At 41.4% G+C, this 15,290-nt stretch overlaps 1 pseudogene; it reads right to left on the bottom strand.

Annotated features, from left to right (window-relative positions):
- Positions 1–12,212: 12,212 nt before the first annotated feature.
- LOC119507399 lies at positions 12,213–14,813 on the bottom strand (annotated as a pseudogene).
- Between the last annotated feature and the right edge of the window lie 477 nt (positions 14,814–15,290).

Genomic DNA, 15,290 nt, shown 5'->3' on the forward strand with positions numbered 1-15,290 from the left:
CCGGAAGGATAGTCACTCTGAAAGTTACTAGGATATCTTTTTTTCTCTAGTGCTTCAGCTTTACAAAGAATTGTCGAATGAATTTTCTGGATTCTCACAACAGTCCTGGGAGGTAGGTAGAATATATGCCAATATTCCAGTTTTACAGTTGAAGGAACTGGTCCTCAGAAGTTAGCTACCATGTTACCTCATGAGACTCATGTTAAGCCCAGATCCTCTAATGCACTACAGTAAGTTGACTCATGCCCACCTTTCCTATTCCAAACAAATTAATCAAGATCTCCCAGGTTGCCAGGGGTGAGTTTCTAATTCTCCTACCTTATCTCTTCACCTCCCATCACTTCACCTCCTTTGGAATCCAATTTAGATCCAATTTGGCCCATTCCATTAATGCATCTAATGAACCACCCAGCATAGATCAGAATGCAATATATTAAAACTCCAAAGAGAGACCAGGACCCCATATACTGGCATTTCATTTAAACTCCATTTCAACCCTTACATCATAAATGTTAAATTATTTGTGTTAAATAACAACAACTTTATTCTTTTAAACTGCTGGTGACTAGTGGTGCACTTTACCTCTTAACCCAGGGAATGGGTAACTATAAACGTACAAACAGCATATCTTTTCCAGGGCCTTAATGATGTGGAATGGTACATGATAAACATTTGAGAAATATTCTGCCATTTACAATCACTCTACTCTCTACCCTTAATCTCCCTGATGAAATAGAACTGTCTTTCTGGTTTTTGTTATTGTTTTTTGTTTGTTTTAGCCAAACTTGAGTTTTATACTGACTTTCTATTTTTTTTTTAACCAAATAGAAAGAAGATGAATCTTTCCCATGTTAAAAATATTTTAACAATATAAAAATGGCTGCAAAAAGAAATGCCTTCCTGCATTTCTGGATGGAAGTAGCTCACCAATTCTGCCAAAAGCATGGCTTGACTTGACAAAGAAGCAAGAGAAGTTATTGGCCCAACCAAGTGTAGTGGTCCCTTGATGATCCTTCAATAGACATCAAAAACGTCGCAGGGCGTCACAATGCAGTTCTGAAGTTTTCAGCTTAGCTTTCATGCACATCACCTGTATTGCCAAAGCAGAAATTTTAGAGCCTTATAATAGGGAATGATTAGAGAAATGATTAGAGGCAGTCTTTTTAGATGAAGATCTAGTAAAGAGAAGCACCTTTCTATAGTCCCAGAGTCTTTATTAAGTGAAGGTAAGCAATTTCTACAATATAGAAGGCCCTTCAGATATTTTGCTAAAATGCTTTCTGGTCCCCTATCCCAGAGCTGAGTAAAGCTAGATTCTTTCCTGTAAGATTTGAGATCACAACTCCTGAGAAGGCTGAGGAAGCCAGTACAGTCAGTGCTGCCAAGCTCTTCCAGGCAACAAAGAAAAGAAAAAGGGGCTGATGCCACCCTCTAGAATGTGCTGTCCAGGAAGGGAGCCACTAGCCACACGTGGACACCGAGCACTTGAAATGCGGCTGGAACAAATTGAGATGTACTTCAAGAGTAACAAATACCAGCCTTCAAAGCTGTCATCTGAAAATAAGAATATAAATAACTCATTAATAATTTTTATATGAATTACATTGGGTGATATTGGGTTAAATAAAACATAATAATAAAATTAATTTCACCCATTTATGTTTACTTTTTTTAATTCGGCTACTAGACAATTTTAGGTAACATTGACGGCTTGCTTTTTACTTCTACTGGATGTCTGCTCTAGAGCAAGAGGCCAGCAAACTTTTTCAAAAATGGGCCAGATGGTGAGTAGCTTTGTGGGCCACACAGTCTGTCTTACAAATATTGAACTCTGCTGTTACAGCAAAAGCAACAGGCAATATGTAAACCAATGATCATGGCTACATCCCAATAAAACTTTATTTACAAAAACAGGTTTCAGCCAGGGCCATAGTTTGCTGCAATCTGCTCTAGAGTGTAACAATCATTTAAAAATAAATACTATTTTTCAACAACCTGTTTTTATTCAGCAGCCTTAGTGAGCCAATAACAAATGAAAAAGAAGGAGATCATATAGTTTCCCTCGGGTTAAGGAGAAGCAAACTGTCACAGCCAGGGTGGGGGGCTGGAAACCTTGAAGACTGCTGCAGAACTTGGTTTCTTTCTCACCATGTTCATCTCAGGCCACCCATTGAGAGTGATCAGCCAACCAACCATTCCTCATGACCACAGAACATTCTCAGGCTCTCTACAGCAACAAGCTTGCCCCACTTGCAGGAAAACTCACAGGAAGGCTCAGACACCAAGTCCCTCCTTCAAGCCTGGCTGGTGACCCAGTGACACTGCTGTGTAAGTCATGAGTGAGCCGCCATTTTGAAATGATTCGCTTTGCGTCTCTGTACACCTTGACTGCTAATTCATTTATTAACCCAAATCTGCAAATCAGAGGTACATTCGTGCTAGTGTGACACCATTTCATTGGTAACACCTGGACCTGCTTTTATAGGGACATTCTGGAGATCCGGGACTAATCGCAAAACCTGAATTCACCTGCCCAGGTCCTCAAACCCAGAAAAGTTTCCAAAGAGTAGATGCTATCTGAAATCACTTTGCCCTCAAGTGCAGCGTGACAAGAAAGGAAATAATGAGGAGGAAAGCAGGCTGACATCTTCTTAAGACGGAGGTTTGAATATGAGGTATCTTAACAAGAAATGCCCGGGTGCTGGTTGGTTTTCATAGTGCCTGCACTAAAAGCAAGGGCTCATCTCTCAACAAATTCTCAAAGTCCCTGCCAGTCTCCAAATCTGTTACCATTCATGATTTATAAACATGGAAAAGAAAATTTGCCAACATTTAACATGCTTTAATGACTTCTTTCATTGCCGAAAAAGCAAAGGAGTGACTTTATATTTGCATCAATGTGCATGAATGCCAGGAACTCAGCTTTTACCAGCCAGTACTTTTTAGCATGTTGCCTTATTTAATAATCCTCTTTAAATTACACGTTTAGCTTTACAAAGCACATACACAACCTCATTTGCATTTTTCTGGCTGAACGAAAATTAATATTTGTGCGTTTAATGCCACAGAAAATAAAGATGTGCCCCACTGTGTCAAAAGGACAAGTAAAGACAGAAGCTAAATTGCCTTTGCACTTCCTCATATCATTTCTCTGCCTATTTTAAACAGAGAGGATCAAGTTACTACTTCAGAAAATAAGCAAAACAAATCATTAGTGATATTAATCATTGTCAGTTTATTTTTCCTCCTCTTTTTTATTTAGTTAGGTGCTGACATGTATAAGCTTTAAGTAAATTGAATGTCCACTTGTATTTTATTGCTCGTAACAAACCCTCTAACCACAGCAATAATCACAGTTTATGTTAGAAACAGCAAAATAGATGTGAATTCTACAGTTGACAGTGATGGATGGAATCCCTCACGCAGAGTGCTCCCAGCTTTACAGGGTCCTCGGTCCTTGGGGATTTGCACAGCATTTGGGACACGGGTGATTCCAGAAGAGAACACACCCAGGCGGTGACTTCCCATGTGCTACCTCCCACACGATGGCCACAGCTTGGCTTCCTGGCTCATTCATGATGTACATCCAGACCTACTTTCTTTAAGAAGTAACTCCAGAAACGGAGAAGCCTGTGGCTGCACCCAAATCCTCCACTGCAGAGGCCCCTCGGTGAACTTGGGGACTGAGCCAGGGCTGGGAGTGGGAAGAGAAGCCTCGGGACATCCCGGGGCTGCTGGGGGATGCCTGGTAAGTCACTTCTCCCATTCCGCCTGATAAGTCACTTCTCATTCCCAACCATAGCCATAATAGTGCCCAAAATACATCTTTTGAGGCTGCCATTTCCAGCAAACACCTGTGAGGACTTACTGTTTACTAGGAATTATGTGGATGTAAGATGCCCATGTTTTTTCAAGTTGGGGGTTATTCTAGGAACTGCCTTCCAGTTGAAATCCTTTTACCATTCAAAACTATCCACGTATTTGTGGTTTTGCCTGATAAAAAGGAAGCAGATGCAGTTCTCAACTTCCTGTTGATGGAGTTATCCTAAACGAAGTGCCTCATTCTTGGAGCAGTCCAGCATTTATGAAGCATCCGCTCTACCGCAGATGCTGTGCTAGGCCCTGGGAACACAGAGATTCCTGAGACAAATCCCTGTTTTCTTAGATTTCACAGTGTCTAGGGCAGGTAGACATTTAGAAATAAATGACCAAGTGCTGCGATGAGCTCTGAGAACAGAGGAATGTAAAATATGCCAGGGGTTGAAAATACTGACAGGTAGGCACCCAATTCAGTCTGGGGGGAGTGGGGAAATGTCCCCAAGAAGGGGCCTTGGAGACTGTCAAGTGGAGAAGCTGAGGCAGGTAAAGCTTGTGTCAGGCTGGGGGATGTCAGGGAGCTTCTGGGGGGACAGGCAGGGGTGAAACAGGGAATAGAGAAGAACCTATGAAGAGAGATGGTGAAACAGCTGCATATTTAAAAATTTTTTTTGACAGCAGGATCATATTTTCACAGTAATCCATATGCCAAATAAAATTAGAGAATCCGTAGATTACTCTTTCTACCTACAGCTGATCCTGTTACTTTAAAGATAATACACTTTTAAAAAATTATTTTCAAAAAATTCACACATTCTTCCTGTGAAAATTCATCATGTGGTGGTCAGGGAAATAGTGTCATTTTTTTCTAATATATCACTTCAAAGGGTTTGACTTTGCCGTCACCCCCAGTCCTCCCTCCTCTTCCTCCTCTGAGAACTTTCCTGCCCCTCCGTCTGCTGCTTTAGACCACTTATGCGATCATATTCCTCGAAGCAGTGGGAAGGTTCTGCCCTTCCCATTGATTGCAACCCACAAAACTGCTTTCTAGTTCAAAACCGTGTCACGGGAGAGCACAGTCCCCTGTGCAGGCCACCGGCTCGGTGTTGCTTTTCAATCAACAGTATCAGCTTGCTGGTCTGAGACCTTGCCTGTCCCCATCAGTGGTCACCTTCCTTTGTAATCAAAGCAGTCACTGCTGGCCCTGAGGCTCATCAGCAAGAAGGGTGTGGGATCCCCGAGGGGGGCAGTGGGGCCTCTGCTCCTCTGCTTTCTTCTGGCCTCCACGGGGGCGGGACCAGGCGGGGTTAGAACGTCCTTTACGGGCCACCACCGTGCACCGGTGTATTCAGAGGGGGAGCCTAGATCATTTCAGGGGCAAAGGTTTGCTTTAAAGGAGGAATTTACAATACACAGCAGCTCCTCCCTTCTACCGCCTCTTCCCATTCGCCTCGGGGCCCCTGTGAGGCAGTGTCCACCCAGCTCCACTGTAACCATTAGGAGGGTTGAACTCTAGAGACTGGGAGGAGGACATCAGAGCCCAAGGTGGTGGAGGAGGGGGGCTGCTATGGACGTGGTGCCCAGGTAACAGGTAAAGGTGGCTCAGCTTGACTCAGGGAAGCTTCCTCCTACTAATGTCAAGGAACTGAACATTTCCATTGCACTCTCCAGATGCCTCAGGAAGCTCACCTTCTCCCCCAGGCACAAAACTTCCCTCACTGAGGACTTGAAGACGCTCCAGGCAGGTGAGTTCTCCAAAGGACCCTAGTCATGAGGGATAAAGGACTGAGAGGTTGGAGGGTACCAACTCAGCATGCTCAAATTTAAAGCCTATCAGTCAGAATGTTCCAAGCCTAGTGCCCAGAATCACCTGAGCACCTTAAAATAAACAGATAAATCAGCCAGGCCAGGCCCCGCCCCAGGCTTCAGCAGCAGCTTAGCAGAGCAAGGGAGGCCCTCTCTCCTGGGCTCTACTAGAATCTAGCTAGAAATCAGTAAATACATAGCAAAATCAATATGTATCTATGAATTCTACAGTCAGTACATCTAAAGATAGTTACTCGCTGCAAAGCAGAAATAAAACTGTGTCCTGCTGTCCCCTTTTGCAGGGCCCACACACGCCCCCTCTGGCAGACAGCGCTTTGCCACCCCCGAATCAGAATTTCTAGAATCAAGGCTGGGAAGTCTATATTTTCCAAAACTTTCTGTGCTAATTCTGAGGCACAGCCTCTGGTCGACAGCCCAAAAGAGTCCACTTGGAATTTACCTAACTAGACAGATATGTGGGTTTTATTAGTGTAGGGGTTGAAGTAGCCTCTTTTCTGGGTCCCTCCGATCCCTGAACAGAAACCTGGGTCCCCATGAGAACCTGAGCTTGACTGTGGTCAGGATGCCAACCCCTGGGCTGGCACAGCCCTCCTCAAAGGCCAACTCTGCATGTGCCCAGCTGTCGACAACCAAAGACTGCACTTTGCTCGTCTGTGATGCCAGCAGAGCAGCCAGGAGCTTTGATGGGTTTTTAACTACTAGGGTCAGTTCTACCCCAAAGCTATAACCCAGTGAAGTCCGTCAAACCAGCACTGAGGACGCAGGCAGAGCACTCGAGGGTGCTGGGTGCCGAGAGGCTCATTAACTGCGTCCGCCACCCCCTCCTGTGGGGATCTGGGCCTTTCACCTCTGGTGGGGCTTCTCTGCAGGTGTTTTCTTTCTGGGAGGGTTTTGCCCTGACCCAGTCAATTTCTCATGACCCATGCACTCACTTCCAAAACAATTGGTCCAGGGGGAGGTCTGGGCGGGTCGCTGTGGAGCAGAAGGAAGCATGCTCCAGCACCCAGGCCTGAGACGACGCGACTGTGGTGCCACAGCAGCCAGGCAGCTGCCAGCACCTTCCTCCTGTAAACAGTCCTCCAGAAGCCCCAAAGAACGGGTCTCAAACTTGATCTTCAGGAAAAACAGGGGTAACATCATAAATGTCCACCCAACGTGTCACAGTTGGCTAATGTTTTTAGGTGTAGCGTCTCCACGTTTCCTGGTGTGTGTTCCACACACGCTGCTCAGAAGTCGCAAAGCTACCTGTCGCAGGTCATATCACTGGTCAGTGTCAGAGCGAGAACCTCCATAAGAACAGAGCTGCAGGCTTAAAAGAAATCTCAGATCTGCATCTGTGGAAGAAACCAACTCAAAAGGAAACAGTCACTGAGTCGGGTTACTCCTCGTTGCGTGTTGAAGATAATGTTTGTATGTAAAATAAGACCCCCGAGGCCTCATGAAACACACAGTCTCCTGGTTATCACCATCCTCTTTTCTAGCTCCTAGGATATCCTGGACCTTCTTTGCCATCATTTATTGAGGAACTGTTACGTCTTGGCCACCACCCTAGCCTCTTTGCATGCTTTATTTCATTTACTACTCAAAATGACCACAAGTGAGGGCTTAAACTCCTGATTTTCCGTTAAAGCAAACAAGACTCAGAGGCTCCCTTGATCTGAAGGCCCCATCTCCACCAGACTCTGTTGGAGGGGACAGCACCCTCTCCACTCTCAGGTGGCAGAAATGATAGAGGTGAGTATAACATTCATGCTGACGTATGTTCTTTCCATGCAAGTTGCTTTCAATAACACATATGAAGAGGCCATCTCAAATAATACTGTAGATCATTATTTTATTAGAACCACCTTCTGATTTCATTCCCACCTACATCATGTCAAACCACCCATGATCATGGCTAGCATTTGTTAGCAGTGGCACATTCCTGAGCCTTTCAGTGCTCCATTAAACAACAATCAACAATAACTCACCAAGTTGCTCAGTATTTATTTAAATTAATCAGATGAAGAACCAGCAGTGTATAGAGGCCCAAGTTGGACAGAAACTCAATCATAGCATTGTATTAGTCAGGGTTCTCCAGAGAAACAGAATTTCTAAGAAGGTGACAATGAATTCCCCCAGGAGAAGCTGGCTGACTGAAGTAGAGCTAGAAATTCTTGCTGGTGAATTCCTCAGTTCTCACTTTAAGGCCTCCAACTCTTGGGATGAGGATATACCTCTCACTGATGAAGGCAATCTCCTTTGTTGGTTGTAAATGTAATAAGTGCAGATGCAATCAACTGACTAATGATTTAAATCCATGAAATGCCTTACAATGACAATCAAGCCAGCACTGGCTTGACCAAACACTGGACACCATAGCTAATCAAGTTGACATCAGAAATTGACCACCACAAGCATTAATTATGATGACTAACATTAATTCAGCACATACTGTCTTCCAGGAACAGTGACAAGTCCTATAGAAGGCTGTGAATGCAGCTGACTCTTATCTAATCCCCAAATGTACCCTGTGAGGTAGCTACTAGTAATACCCCCATTTTAAGGAATCAGAGGTATAAAGAGTGAAGTAAATTACTGGGTAATATGGGGACTAAGAGTAGGTTCAAATCCATGGAGTCTCTGGAGCCACACTCTAAACTGTGAGGCTCTTTTGCCTAGGAAGTAAAATTCCAGGTTGCCAAACTGGAATACAGTTCCTTAGGTACCACCTCCCAATTCCCCAAATCCATAAATTCCAGACTTAGAATGATGCAAGCACACATTATTTTAGGTGACTATTACTGCCCAATGCCAGTCTACCTGGAGAAACATCCCTCGCTTTATTTCAGCAACTGTTGATTCCAACAATTAGTATAAATACGGGGGATGAAGGGGGTTGGGAAGAGAAGTCATATGGGCAAATGGTAACTCGAGACTTTCAAAAACCCTTAAAACATTTCACATCCATGCATTGGTTCAGACTGGAGAAAAATTCCTCTTCTCTTTTTTTTCCTAAGATAATACAATTTTCATCAGATGTTAAAGCCCTGTTGGGTGAAGACTCCCATCCCAATTGGCTAAGCCATTTATGAGGCATATTTTAACCTAAAATGCAAATGTAATAAAAGGATGACGCAGAATTTAAGATGTGATACTTAAAGATGACTCCTCAGAAAAACTTGCAAGGCGCATAAAATTGAAAATGACTCATATTTCCAACCCTCATGACCAAAAAGAGGCATCTGGCCAGTCGTGGCCTAGAAAACACTGCACAAAATTCCTGCAGAGCTCATGGGTTTCTCTGAATTGGTAGAAATTCTTATTCATTTTAGTTAACATAAGTTTGAAGTTCGAGAGCTTTGTGGTTGTCAAAAGCTATATAGCAAACCTAAAACACAAAATTAATTTGTGTTCCAGAGGTTTTTTGGTTTTTCTATGAAAATAAAACCAAACCACAAAATCTGCTCAGATTCTTGAGGCCACAAGTCTTCGTTTAGAAACCAAAGCAAGAGTTTTCTTACAAAATCATACCCCAGGATTGTTATGGTGTAAGATAAATCTCAACCCATCTCCAGCCAATGCCAAAATAGCAAGAAGAAAACGACATCATTTGCTCAGTCTTCTGAATCACAAAGGCCCCTGCGTCTCTGCCCATCCTAGTCTCTCTGCTGGAGTGCCATACTTTCTCCACTTGATGAACTCTGTGCATCTTTCAGACCTAGCTCAAATGTCACCTCTCAAGCAATTGGTTTCTCCTTCCTCAGTGCATCCAGAACAGTGCTCACCTAACTCAACCAGAAGCTCATCTAACTCACTCCAAGATGCACAGCATGGTCAGCCTCTCGACCCAGGCCCTAAGGAAGGGGCCCAGAGCATGGTGGTCGGCTAATGAATGTTTGCTGACCTAATGAATGATGTGTGACATCTAACATCATAACATTTCAAGGACTTAGACTACAAATGCTTCCTAACTCACATAACGGTTCAGTTCCAAAAGTCCTTTCATAACATGAACTTTGGGTAAGTCAAGAATGCTTCAGGATTCCTGCCTGCTGCCTTGATCAGCGTGATCCGTCCCACCCACTTTTACGCTGGGAGAATTTACATGAACTTTGACTCTATTTAATCTCCCAGGGATGGCTACACACCTCACTTTTCCTTTTCTTCTTTGCACAGTCCTGGCCCTTACTGCAATTTCCCTTCATAGTCATGATGTGAGTGTGCTGAAAGCAGGAGGGTTGATTGCCTTGATGATAGAAGTTTCTGGAAACAGAAACTAGCGGAGACTGACTGGGAAAGGCCTTCTCCTCGTAGGAGATATTTCCACCATGCTATTCACCTTGTGGTTGCAATACTTTGTTTTCTGTAACTGTGTTGAGAATTAATTGGCACTTAGCATTCATTCCCAATCACTTCTTGAGGGCTTTCCTGCCCTTCAGAAGCTGAGAGGCTAACAACTACATTTCCCTGACCCCTTCAGCAACAGATCCTGGTGGTAATAAGTTTCACTGAGATTTGAGGAGGAGCTGATGCTTTTGCCCTTTTTCCCTGCTGGCATCAAGTTCTTGTAGATGTGAGGCTTTTTGGTGGTCATGTCCAGAGCCCCATCTCCAGCTATTAAGAGGCAGTTGCTGACGTGAGGAGCTCAGTGTCCATACACCAGCTTTGCAGACATGGAGAGCAGCAGGTTATGGCTTCCTGATCTCCTTACCTTGAGAGCTTAGCTTGAGAGCTTCTGTAGGTCCAGTGGTGATCTCCAGGCTCCCCATTTTCTGGATTGAGACAGAGGTAGCAGATTCCCTGGCAGTCTGGTTTGGGGACAAGGAACTGTCTCCAGTCCTTGCCTGAAATCTGCTTCTTCAGCCCTTCCAACAAACTTGTGAGCACCAATTCTCTAAAATAAGTTCATCTCTGCTCGAAATACCTAGAGTGGATTCTGTGTTCTGCTCTGAACCTTAAGTGGCAAAATAAATAACAAACAAACAAACAAAATCTCCCATGTCTGTAATATTTTCTTGGCTGTCTTATAGATCATTTAGTGCAAACTCAAGCTTACATTACAAGTTGAACATTGCATAGTTCATATCAGCAGAAAAATTAGGTTATCATAACATGGTTTTCCACATACTGAAATCCCAATAGCTATCTTGTAAATGCACACTAGGAGATGACAATAAAGGTGGCTTTATTGGGTTCCATACTTAGCTGGAAAAAAAGGTATTCATATGTTTACTCCCCTCAGCAGTTCACTTATACATTCAGCAAGAAGTCTGAATGTGCCCCGTTTTAGAAGTCACTTGACCTAAATACTTAGAGAGACAAAAAGCAACTTAGAGCTAAGCAAGGTGTGGGAACTCATTTTTTCAAGCGAAAAAAATAGAAGTAAGGAATAATCTAGTAAATGTTGAGAAGGCAATTTTTTTTCAAGCAAATAAAAACAATCTTCATTTATTTGCTCTTTCCCAAAGTTAATGTACGGTAAAAATTTAACATTGTACGTGATAGACATATATTAAGCATACCTAGAAAATGAACAATTACTGAATGTTCAGAAATAAAAGTAAAAATAAATAGCAGCGATAAACATGTGAAAAAAATGCACATTTTAGTCTGGAAAATAGGATTCTTAACTATATATACATAGTTATACTTAATAGAAAGCCATAAATTGCAAAAAACATGAGCCCAATAAAGCATGTTTTATGGCATTTAATACTATAAATCCTAGGGCAGTTTGTGGCATTAACTCCATTAGATCTATAATAAGTAATATTATTTGAAAAAGATTGTCTTCCTCAGCTCACATTAATCTGTGGTAATCCTACAAAAGCCTGTACAGAAAATTTCGGAAAAATAAACATTAAGCAATTGTCATGCCCACTCTATGTTGACCAAGCAGCCAAAATTGGGCTTCAAAGTAAATGCAGAGGTACATTTAATATTTTCAGTACTTCATTTTTTTTATACTAAAGATCATTTCTTTATTCTATAAAAACACTCCATGTTTAACCATACTTAGAATCTTAGAACAAGAGCCCCTCCATTTAGCATGAATTATCTTATTTGCCTGAATCAAATATTTCAGGAGATAGGAATTTAAAGAAAAGAAACATCAATGCTCAATTCACTTAAAACCAGACTCATCGGTGTCGATACTTTTTGTTAAATCCTGTTTAAACTTTTTAAAGAAAATCAGAGGTAACATTCCCATTTGTCTTATGGCATAGCCCTGAATTCAGAGAAAAATACACTTTGGTAAACCAGAAAAATTGCACAAAGATTAGGGGCAACCTGAAAACCTCTTGGTGAACACTAAAGTCCTCTAGGAAATAAAAAAAATATGTGCAGGCTTAATTACAAATATTTACATTTTAAAACAGAATCTTGAATTAGATATTCTGCTGCTTAATTCTGGTATTTAAAAAGATACGATAATGTGTCCCCGATATTTGTGACCACACTTGAATGCATGGAATACAGTAAAAGTTTATGGTTCCTCAGTCCATTACTTATCATATTATATATATTTTGAAAGCTGTACAACCAAAAGGAGTGAGCAAATACTTTTATTTCACATGAAATATACTCTAAGTACTACTGATTTCACTCATTTGTTCAACAACTTGTCCCAAAATCTCATCACCTGCATCAACATCATACTTCACTTGCTGAAGTTCTAGATCGTAGTCATGCCCAGCAGTTGTCCTATGTTAACTCAAAGAGATTAAAGTTTGAGGCTTTCCCATTAGAATAATTTACAGACTCCTCAATGTTACTTGAAGTTGAAACATCTATTCCTATCTGCTGACTTGAAGATTTTAATTGTGCAATTTCTGTTTTGAGTTCTTCACACTGTAAATGAATTTGTGATTTTTCCATTTCCAATCATTCTACCTCACTTTTATACTAGACTCTCTCAATACTGCATTTGTCCAGCTGTCTAAATACATCATCAAGCTGCACAGCCGCTTTGTCCATTTTACTTTTACTCTCATTATTGGAGCACTGACTACATTCAGCCTTAACATGTTCAAAGCACTACACCGTTCTTTTTCAGTCTTTCTATTTCTTCCATAGCTTGCTGATACTGAGAAGCCATATGGTCTGGACTTCCAGATTTGCCATTAATGCCTCCCAGCAAAAATACAGCATCAGTTTCAGTAGATTGATGGCAAGTTTCCTTCTTCACAAATTTGTCATTCATTTCTAATATCCTCTGCTATAACACTTTCATTCAGTCAATAAACATATGACACTGTCTTTTATAGTTTTCTTTTCCTTGGGTGACTCGCAGTAGCTCATTCCTCAGTTCATTGAGGTCTGCATCTTGTATCACCTGCAGATTTATCAAATGTCTCCTGGGTTTCATGTATTTCTGCTTCAGTTTCTACATGTGATGGTAGTGTTGCTATCTCCTTTATCACATGTATCTCACCCTCAATATTTCTTCCTTTTTAACAGCTAAACTTGGTACTTCAGTCTGTGCAGCTGCAGTAGTTCCCTGATCACATCTGGAAGAAGAGGTGCTTGTTGAACTCTCTTGGCTACAAATTTCCTTATCCACAAGCTCCACCTGAATACCGCTTTGCTCCATGTGGATCTGCTCCGATTTCACTTCCATGTCATGACCTACTGCAGGTTTGGGAGCACTGTTTTCTTCTAAGATCTTCATCATCGTTGTCGTCTTTATAAGCTGAATTGCCAAATGCTTAATTGGTCCAGCTCAGATTCTTTACACTCAACATTAAGGAACAAGAAGAAAGTCTCTTCTTGTTGCTCTCAGGTTCAAACTGGGGTGAAACTCAATTATTATTTGTAAGTCTTGTTGCATACATATTTGCTGCTTCTGAAAGATGTCCTGTTGGAATGTTTTCCTTCACAGGAGAAAAGCTTTGGCTTGAGATAGGGGTGTCCAAAACAACAGTTCAGCGTTAATACGAGGGATCATTTCCAGCTGTGTGATCCTGAATTTTTCCTTGTCTTTCTTTTTGTAGGTTTTTTCATAAGTGGGATGCATCAAATCCTCATCTTCAGGCTCTGGAACATTGCAATTTCTAAAATGTGGGTCAGGGTTATTGGAGCAATACCATTTTTCTGAAAGTTGATCTATCCTGTCTGGTAATTTTCTCCATTTTAGACAGGAATCACATTGAACCCATGCCTGATGAAGACGTTTCTGTGTATCTTCAACTGGCAAATTTAGAGGATATTCTGCATTTTTCTTCACCTTCATTTCATTCCAGTAATCAATAAGCTTGTCTCTTAATGTTATTATTGTAAGCCTATAAACATTAATACAGTCAAAATCTTGCTTATTATGAGTTGGATTTAGGAAGTTGCAGTCTATAATTCCAACTACTCCAACAACCATGTTGTTTGCCCTTAACTGACATCCAACTTTTTCATAAGTTTGATGAGTCCATTTGTGTGATACATCATTATCCCATGATGACCTTTATTTCTGCAGTTGAATCCAAAAGTAATTCTCACCATATTAGTTTAAAAAATTGGGTCTATAAACATCGCATTCAACATAGGCAAGACTCGTCAAAACTAGCTGTGTCTTCACTCTTTCCACGTAAGATGATCTGCATTCTTGGCTTTAGGTATAATATACTGCAGTAAGCCCTCAGGAAATTGTCACTCTCACAGGAAATTTAGTCCATCCTTTCTTGCTTCTTGTACCCTTTCTTGACTGTCGTCTCATCTAAATCCTCAGGGTTTCTGATGCCATATTTACCCTTATCAAAATCAAACTCTGTTACTCCATTTCTGTTGCTTCTAAGATTCCAAATGCTGATCTTCACCCCCTTCTTACCCATGATAGCATCAGGTTCTTCCAATAACTTCTGTTCCCTAGAAAATAGAGAATGTTCCAGAATTGCAACAAGGTTTTCTTTTGATTCTACTAAATTAATCATCTGTTGGTGCCAATTGAAAGACACTATTGAGACAATAACATGCTCTGTTCCTATAGCTTCCAAGTAGGTCTGAAACAAGAATGTCACACTCATGGTTTCTCTATTTTTGATAAAGTCTATTGCATTTTTACCCAAATGCACAGAACCTGACTTGAAGCCACTCCCATACAATCAAATGGGGGTGTGACCATCCATGGTGACTTTGTCACTGAAGCCAAAGCTTAGCATTTTATGTAATTTATCTGAAGTCATAACATTCCCATTATCAGTGAACGTCAAGCATATGTCGCCATTTATGACTGTCTTGTCAATCCATATTTGTTTAGCATTCACATCAGGATCATAAGCATTACCGCACTGAGTCAGATCCCGCTGGGTGACTGCACCACCATCTTGAGAGAGCTACAAAGCCAGGACCAGCCTCTGCCACCCAGAAGGCAATTTTTGAGTTTACAAAAATGAGCCATACAAAAAGTCAAGTGCTATCAATATTTGCCTTAAAAATTGGTTACAAAAAAACAGGATTTTATATCAAAACCTTGATGAAGCAGGTTTGTTTTTAGAAGGAAAATAAAAAGCTAATATCACTTCCTATATCTGGCTCATTATAATGATAATAGCAGGTGCATCAAGGATTTTCTATTGTATAATAAGCTAAATTCATTAAAGGAAAAAACTGCATGAAAGGAACAAGATAGTGTGGACAAAGCACCATTAACTAGAGTCTATATATTTATAGGACAG

This window comes from Choloepus didactylus, chromosome 12 (assembly GCF_015220235.1).
Source record: "Choloepus didactylus isolate mChoDid1 chromosome 12, mChoDid1.pri, whole genome shotgun sequence".
NCBI classification, from domain to species: Eukaryota; Metazoa; Chordata; class Mammalia; order Pilosa; family Megalonychidae; genus Choloepus; species Choloepus didactylus.